This window comes from Rhyacophila brunnea, unplaced genomic scaffold (assembly GCF_057557595.1).
Source record: "Rhyacophila brunnea isolate RB1 unplaced genomic scaffold, BYU_Rbru_1.0 scaffold_7, whole genome shotgun sequence".
Classification (NCBI taxonomy): domain Eukaryota; kingdom Metazoa; phylum Arthropoda; class Insecta; order Trichoptera; family Rhyacophilidae; genus Rhyacophila; species Rhyacophila brunnea.
This window is the reverse complement of record NW_028233339.1, coordinates 4,885,981-4,895,459: the sequence shown is the minus strand read 5'-3', so window position 1 is coordinate 4,895,459 and position 9,479 is coordinate 4,885,981. Positions and strand designations below refer to the sequence as shown.

General features: G+C 31.6%; 1 protein-coding gene across 2 annotated transcripts in view; it reads left to right on the top strand.

Moving 5' to 3' along the window:
- The first annotated feature begins 1,943 nt into the window (after positions 1-1,943).
- The window catches only part of LOC147064393 (uncharacterized), a 601,761-nt gene continuing 594,225 nt past the window's right edge, over positions 1,944-9,479 (top strand). Inside the window, exon 1 of one of the 2 annotated variants that reach the window (XM_085957691.1) lies at positions 1,944-2,267. The gene's annotated coding sequence lies outside the window, so the exon portion shown is untranslated. The remainder of the gene's footprint in view (positions 2,268-9,479) is intronic. The other variant, XM_085957692.1, reaches the window with a different exon arrangement.

Here is a 9,479-nt window from a genome sequence, read left to right as displayed (position 1 = left end):
TGGCAGAGTACACTGGTTTTAACGAAGCGCTGTGCCCGCTCGCCCCATGATTCACGCGTTGTTTGGCTTCTCAGCGGGACGAATTAACGAAAATACTACGTTGTTAAATATGTCAAAGCCCATTGAACACGGCAAGCAAAAGGGGCGCGCGCTGTTTTATTTTATCCGCTTCTGGACGCGTTGTCGATAGACGGGCGCCTCCATTATTTTAATATCAAAGAAGTTATTGTTTAGTTGCTGGGTATGCGATATATTGCTAGTAGAATTATGTCATCGTGAATATGAATTACAAGCCGCCGAGAAATACAATAATAATTTTATTGCTTTGTTATGAGAGGCGCTGAAAATAATAATTATTTTGTGCTTCTCATGCCTCTTATTATATATGTGAAGGGTAATGCGCGGGTGGGAGGAGTGTCATTTCGGTTGTATTTACGCTTCACGGGCCTACTTCGCAGTGATCGCCCCGATCCGACGCTTTTGGTGGGCTTTATGCCTAAATGCAAAACTGAAGCGGCCGATTGAAACCGAAATGGAGACGAGACAGGATGGATTTTTCATTGTTCATAAACGACAGTTCGGTTGTCCGTTCAGTCGAGATTTACGTTTTGGTCTGTTCCGTTTTGAAACGGCGGTGTATTTAATTGAGACCACTGGTTCTCACATGAAATTTAACTGTGGCCGCACAATTGACATTGACAGTTTTAAGGAAACGTCTGATGGCCGCACCAAATTTCACTTTTGTTGTGATTGAAAAAAATTAAAGCTAAATTTTATTTACTAAAAAATGGATCAATTTATTTTTAGAAAAGACAAGACATTTTAGTACATACCTATTTATTTAAAAATAATGCAAATGAAATTCCTCAATTCTCCTTTTTTAATGCGAGCCGCATAGCTGCTTCTAATTTTACATCTGTCAACTGACGTTGATAATTTTTTTTTATGAAGTACATTGTACTGAATGATCTTTCACAGTATACAGTAGTAGGAAAAATCGACAATATTAACACAGCAACTGTTGCCAATTCTTAGAATTGACTTTATTATTAGAAACGGTTTATTTCACACATGATCTCATCACAAAAACACATTATGGATCATTTGGGCGTGGAAAGAAATTTAAGGTTATGTCTTTACCTACCAGAGGCACCTAGCGGAAAAATACGAAGATTGCAATTTGAGACATTTTTTTGATAATTTACAATTTTAACTGTGTTAATTAATAAATATGTAAGTATCTGAAAACATTAAAAAGAAAAATATTTTTTATTTTAAATCAAAGATAAACTTACAATTGTAAAAAATGTATTAAACTGTGAATTTGTTGAATCGGACCGCACCTTATTATTACATATATTTTATGGTAATATTTATTATTAAAATTTAATTTATTAAGTTTTCTAAGCATCACCTAAGAGATTTTTGACTAAATCATAGTTTTAATATTTTTTATATGTATTTTAAAAAACATCGATTTTTATAAAATTATGAATGTGTATAACTTGAAATCCTTTTTATTTATTTTCATTTTAAATCTTATTTGTATCAAATCGAGCTTCAATATTGGGACCATACCTAAATACAATTTGATGTAAATAAAAAGGATTTCAAGTTATACACATTTGTATTTTTATAAAAATGAAGAAAAGGCAGGCCACGACGAGACATGATGAATCATGATGTATGCGTACGCAACACGTGGCTGAGCCAGGCTCATCGTCTCGTCATCGAATCCACATGTTCATATTATAAAAGTTTATTAAGAGACATTTTACTGAAAATGAAGTGATAAATTGGTTTGACCAATGTGGTTGCTGTAAGCCACAGCAACGAAATATAACGAGTGTATTTTCCGATATGTGATTCAAACGTTTCCGCGCAGGCGTCGCGGCGCTCCGGAAGGAAAACGGGGGGCGGAGCGCGGGAAGGGGGCGCCTCTTGAGTCATTCCGCAGCGGGAGCCCGCCGCGAAAGCCGGTTACGCGGGCCTCCGCGTACCCCACGACTGTCACACGTCGCGACAACCAAACTAAGCACCCCCGAGACTGAACGGGGCGCCCCCGCGAATCGACACTCGGTCATTAGGCGTCGCGAGAGTGCAGCGCCCCCGCACGCCCCTCCCCCCGCGAGTTCTCCCCCGACCATTCGACACATATTGTGCTAAAGTGATTTGCAAACAGATTGGTGTATGGTTTGAGTGGCATTAGCCTCGGATGAAGCAACGCTCTCATTTCTGTCACACGCCGAGAAACTTCTTTCCCTGTGGTGAGTTACTATTTTGTTATAAACAAGATTTCATTCAAACACCTCACAATCTTTTATCATTCATGTCAAACAAGAAACAAATGTCAAACCATATGAATAATACCTCCTCAACCCTATTTTATTTTCAGCTACATATGTTTACTAAACATAATCAGAAAAATCTATTTAACTAATTTTCTTTATTAGCACTTCATTTACTTTTCATTTAAAATCAACTGAATTATCTAATGCTTTAATCATAAACAATACAAACGACCACGAAGTAATATAAAACCGTTATTTATTGTATACAATATAACTAGTATGTTTACGTAATATATTCTCGTTTACCAACAAAATAATTAAGTACCTACGAAAGAGTTTTCATTTAACATCTGTACTACGCTTTTCACAATGTTTCACTTTCCCCCGTTTGTAAATAAATAAACAAGCTTCACGCGTATCAATCGAAAAATACAATTTGGTGGAGTTTTATGGTCGAACTAACTAACTGTGCAGAATATATCGAATGATAAATACAATACCTACGCGATTTGGTGGTTGTAACGGGCAATAACAATGACTCCCTGGTGATTTATTAACGTGGTTCTCAGCAGTACTTATCACTTGTTTTGTTGTGGAGATAGTACCTATTTATCTATTGTTTTGCAGCTGGAAATGTAATATTATGTTTGCTTGCGGATAATCTATCACGTCGGTACACATAACCGTCGGATAGGTACCAACTTACACACTGATAAGAGATTTTTGTAGGTATAATCATTTATATCGGCTGCCTTCAATGATTTTTTTTGTCTCGATTTTACTCTACCTGATCAGTTTGGAATAGTTACCGATTTTAACGGTAAATTAACATTTTTTCTTTACCTAAATATAATTCTTTTCTTTTTTCTTTCGACCATGTCCGATCCTAATAGGATCATATGGGCCTCCACAGAGTGGAGGTTTGTATTGACGGATTTTGTTTGTACGAGAAATGGATGTCAGCCACTTGCTCAACCTATTAGGTCCATACTCTGACTCATACACAAATTGTAAAACAATATGTGTACTTGTCAGACCCAGGATTCGAACCTGGGACCCACGGCGTTATAGTCCAACGCTTAAACGCTTAAGCCGCGCGGCCTCCGTGGGTGTAATATAAATATAAAATGATCACAAAAATAAAATTATAGAATAAACTCTCTACCGGATAGCCAATGTATCTCATGATATTTAAAATTTTTCAGCCGCTCGATATAATATATGGAATTTCCGCTTTTTGATTTTTGGTTCAGGTTTCTATTATGTATAATAATATTACGAGTATACTCAGAAAGATATGTTGTTTTATGCAAAATTATACAGGCTCTGAAGTATAGAAATAGCTAATATTATTTCCCGATTGGCATGTCTAAAGTAGGTAAGTCTAAAAGACCGTAATGAACGGGGGTTGCAAAAAAACTTCTGTTGAAGTCGTGGGTCGAATCCCAACCCTAAAAAAAATCACACGTTTTTTTTAATATGTTCATATTATATAGTTAATATAAAATTGAACAAATCGTAAAACATATATTAATTAAATTACAATTTGTAATAATAATTCCATTTAGTTAATAATTAACTACTTTCGTTCGCTTCAAGCGGATATTCTCAACATACCATTTGAAGTAGAAGGAACTGGTCCTGTTTATTATTCAATTAAGTGGAATTATTACTACACATTTTATTTTAATTATTACCTAAAATTAACAGTTAAACACCATGAATGAAAAGTAAAAAACATTTGTTAAGAATCGTCTTTGCGGCGAAAATCGAAGAGTTGTAGAAATAAATTAAAAACCAATCGAGTATAATTATAATATGAATACTTATAATACGTCATGGATTCTTCTATATGATAAAAATGAGTATTAACTAATCTTGGTAGTATCTTACTCAGGTATGTATATTAAAATTAATATGTATTAACATAATATTGGAGTTTAAAATGTTAAAAACATTGTGCAAATTGTGTAATATACTTTTCAAGAAATATATAATATTAAATTAAAATAATTACAAGATAAAAAGAACTTTATTATATACAACGTTTTTAAATTTTCTGTTGAATCATATAAACCTGACTTGACTAGCTTAAACGATCAAAAAAATTGTAGTTGATAGAAATAATACTGAAATGTCATTTTGACACTCGTATTGATTTCCATAGTAACGCACGTATATATTAATAATTTAGTTGTTAGGACCCTAGCAACCAATAATAGTAGATTGGAATACGGATTTCTTCCTAAATAACTTTTCATACAGAACAGAATTAACTGAAAATGAATTTAATTCTACTTATAAATGGCTTAAAGTATTAAAAAATGCATTGGCATCGTGTTCTGATATATTCTAAAAGTTTCAAGTGTCTAGCTAGTCGGGAATTTAGTTAAAAATCGATTGCAAGATTTGTATCAGACAGACAACCACCGGACAAATAAGAATACGACCTTTTAAAAACGTTGTAATAATAAAACAATGACAGTTAGATAATAATAATATTATATCCTTATATTATAATCTTGCTGAAAATTATTAATATTGTTTTAAAAAAAAATTAAACAAGTCAGGATGTAAATATATTGATGTGGTGGGGTATTAAAACACCTATCTAATGTATACAAATATTACTACTGTCAGCTAATTGTGAATTCTTTTTGAAAACCCATTGTATTGAATAATATTGTAAAATGATGATCCTGTGATACATTTTTATTAAAATAAATATTTCTAAATTCATTATGCGGTGCATAAAACCATTTATTTAGGTCATCCAATTAACCGGGGAAAAATACTAACCGATTAGCAGTTTATAACAAACCGGTTAACCGGCTTAAACAATCAGAATTTAAAAAAATATACATTGGACTTAGGTGAGATTTTAGGATATCCTATTTGTATTTTTCACAAGTGTTATTAATGATCACTACGCTAGACTAGATCTCAAGAATTATGATTATCAGTTAATTGTAGGGTAAATAGTAGTAAGCAAATTTAAAAGGTAACATTCAATTTTTGTCATTTTGCCGAACTGCGCAGTTGGTGAGTCTTTTTACATAATTCTATTTTTTGTTCGTACAAAAACCTACTACTTATATAAGAATTTGGTTGGTTAACCGTGTGAAATTATCCTGTTTTTAGTTAGTTTAGGTTTAGAAACACGTGTTTACCCGGTTAACCAGTTTTATTTTAAACCGGTTTGGATGCTCTACATTTATTTATATATACCATGTTCGGACCTAAGATTGTACATATTAACAGATTTTTTTACGAGATATAGATGTTAGCCACTTAATCCATAATGCGTGTCCAAACACACATTGAAAAACAATGTAGGCCTGGGATCTACGACATTATAAATGTGACGCGTAATTAATATATAACTGGGATTATACTGCATGTAAAATATGTTATCGCCCACGGTAGTCGCGCGGGTTAATCGTTGAACTATAACGCCGTGAGTCCCAGGTTCGAATCCTGGGTCTGGCAAGTACACATATTTTTTTTAAATTTGTGTGTGAGTCAGGGTATGTATATAATAGGTTGAGCAAGTGGCTGACATCCATTTCTCGTAAAAAACAAAATCTGTTAATACAAACCTCTACTCTGTGGAGGCCCATAAATGATCATATTAGGATCGGACATGGTCGGAATAGAATAGAATGAAAAAATAATAAAAATTTAATTACTATGTTAAAGTTACTTATTAGTGGAATGACATGGTATTGAGAAGTGTTAAACATGAAATCGGTCATGACAAATGCGTCACTGTTCTGGCAGAAGACACTAAATCGAAAAAATGACATATTGAGTTAGTTATACGAAAATGTTCCTTATTTCAAACTTTACCGTCTGGAAACCTTCTTAATAAATAAACAGTCTTTATTTTAAAGTCATCCTTTTTACGATTACTTAATAAACTCACATGATAGACCATTTCAAACATGTTAAAAGCTTCAAAGTCAAATTACTCAAAACTAGTATTCTCCAGTTAGTGTATTCTGCCAGAACAGAGACGAATGGTAAGCAAACAAAATGTGGAAATTGTAAAAATTAACTTAAAAATGTTGTATCCAACTAAACTTAAATGTTTTCGTTATTTCTCTTAACCGCATATATTATGTTTCAATTATTTTGATTAATAACTGGCATATTATAATGAAATATATATTTATATTATATAAATTCGAGTGGAATTTTATTATTTATAAAAAAAGTACCCATGCTCGGGTCGGTGGCAACTTGGAGTGTTAAGCGAGGGAAATTAATAAAATTCAGTATTTTATTTCCTTTTCGTACGTGAGAGGAATTATCAAGATTGCTCGAGTTTGATATCAAAATAATATATTAATTTATTTCTTTTGTCCTTCCCAGATACTGAATAATTATTTTTGTATAAAAATATACCAACGGGTAACTACTATTAAATATATAGAGTTTTTTTGATCGCTATATCACGACGGGAACACACATTATAAGGTTGCGTAATGTACCTACTAGTATAACACTCCTCTATATTTTTACCACGTTTTTCTTAGCTCGTATTCTTGTTTGTCCGGTGGTTGTTTATCCAGTAAAAATCTTGCAATCGATTTTTAACTAACTTCCCGACTAGCTAGACATTTGAAACTGTTAGAATATATCAGAACACGATGCCAATGCATTCTTTTAATACTTTTAGCCATCTTTAAGTAGAATTGAATTCATTTTCAGTTAATTCTGTTTTGTATGAAAAGTTATTTCGGAAGAAATCCGTAATCCAATCCACTGTTATTGGTTGCTAAGGGGGTGGTCCTAGGAACTAAATTATTAATATATACGTGCGTTACTATGGAAATCAAAATGACATTTCAGTATTCTATATTTGTTTGTTTGTTGCAAAATAGCAAAAAAAATGATTTGTTGACAATATTATTTGTCCTAAATTATGAATACATAGAATTGTCATGAATATGATTCAAGAGAAAATTTAAAAACGTGGTATATAAAAAGTTCTTTTTATCTTGTAATTATTATTGTTTAATTAATAATGGTTGTAATTTGAATAGGCTTGTGAATTTTTTTTCTGTTGAACCATATAAACTTGACTTGACTAGCTTAAACGATCAAAAAAATTTATACTTGACATGTCATATTGATTTCCATAGTAACGCACGTATATATTAATACTTTAGTTGCTAGGACTCTAGACCCCTAGCAATCGATAATGGTGTCGAAATAACGTTTCATACAAAACAGAATTAACCGAAAAATAATTCAATTCTACTTAAAGATGGCTAAGAGTAATAAAAAAATGCATTAAGATTGTGTTCTGATATATTCCAAAAGTTTCAAATGTCTATCTAGTCGGAAAGTTAGTTAAAAATCGATTGCAAGATTTGTACCGGACAAATAAGAATACGATCTGAGAAAAACGTTGTAATAAAATGTGACCAGCTCTTTCGACTGCTTGGTGAACAAGATAGACTAGTGTACAATGAGATTGAATCGGTGTACAATTAGCCTCAGTTAATTTTATTATGATACCCTTTTATTCACCTGCGAATTTAAATATCGAACGACAGAGGTCGGGGAACAAGGTTAAATTATACCTAATGGGGTAAACATGAAAATTATTATGAATATTATAAAAAAGAATTTAGAGAATTTAAAATTACACTGTTACCTTTCTAATCAATCAACTATTATGAATAAGAAATTTGTACCCCCATGAACTTAAACATGAAAACAATGTAGGGAAATCGGTTAGATCCCGATAATAGTATCTAAGTTGATCAGATATACAACAATCAATATTGTTGTATCAAAAGTTAATTAACGTCATTTGGAATGAAATGATTCAGTTCTGCAATTCTTTTTATTAATTTTTTACATTATATACATACTTTTCTTATGTACAAAAAATATATAAGTACATAATGTCATTATATCTGGCTTTTTTAAAAAGATTTTTTTCAATCTTGACCTTCCCAGAAGCTTATTCTTAATTTTAAGGGCAATGTTTTTGAATATTTTATTAACTTAAGATTGGTAAAGTAGCACCCATCCGGTGATATCATGTAATTCAAATAGTTTACAGTGTTCGTATTATCATAGACTTATATAATATTAATTCATTATTGATTAATTTTAATAAAACGCATTATTTTTTTGTAATTATTTGATAAATTTGTACCGGTTTCGTCCGTCTCAAAGGGACATTTTCAGCGCTTTATTAAAATTAATCAATAATACAATGCAGTTCTACCATATACCTATTGACAGTTAACACAATAAAAGTAATATTAATTCGATATCGTCTCGTAATCATCTGCATGCTTTGTGATTAAAATAACCATTCATTACCTAATTCATGTAGTAAATATATTATATAATATTGTTAGGATGTAACGAGTCATGAGTAGGTATAATAATTGCGGAATTAGCTGTTGTGAAGTATTTGTTATTTCTATAAATGAGTTGAGTAGAGTCATAACTCACATATTCAAAAACCCGAGTTTGTAATCGCAAAAAACCACCAGAGGACTGTTTTTTGTAATTAAATTAGAATTAGTATTAAAAGCATTGAACTCCCTTGAATATTAATGAGCGAGTGAGTCGATTTACATACTTATTTAAAAAATATATATATTACATAATACTCCTAAGGCTGCAGACACAGGACACCATGAGAAATAGAGCTCCCTGAACAGTCGTCTTTGTCACCGATTTTCATATGTGACTTTTGATAGCCAACTATTTTTCTTTATATAAATTAATGCCTTTAGAATCACATATGGTATATTTAACTCAAAAATGACAAAAATTTAAAATGTGAGTTATGACTCTAGGAAACTCAAATATCTTTTTTTATTAATTATTTATATACATATACATACGTTATTACCATGAATGCTCATAATAAGTCTTTAAAAAACTTATATTTATGAATTACCATAACGTACCTCCTTAAATGCTAAAATTCACAATTAAAAAAAACAAATAGTATTTGATGGAATTTGAATCGTTTTTAGCGACCCAGGTTTCGCCTTTCGGCATTTATGTCAATAGGGATATATTAACCGCATAAAAATATTTAAAAATACCTATAGGTACCTATATTTAAAATACCAGTTTAAGTGTGATGAATTTGTGACCTTTTATGCCATAAACGACAGCTTTTTGAACGCATTTAAACTTTGTAATACA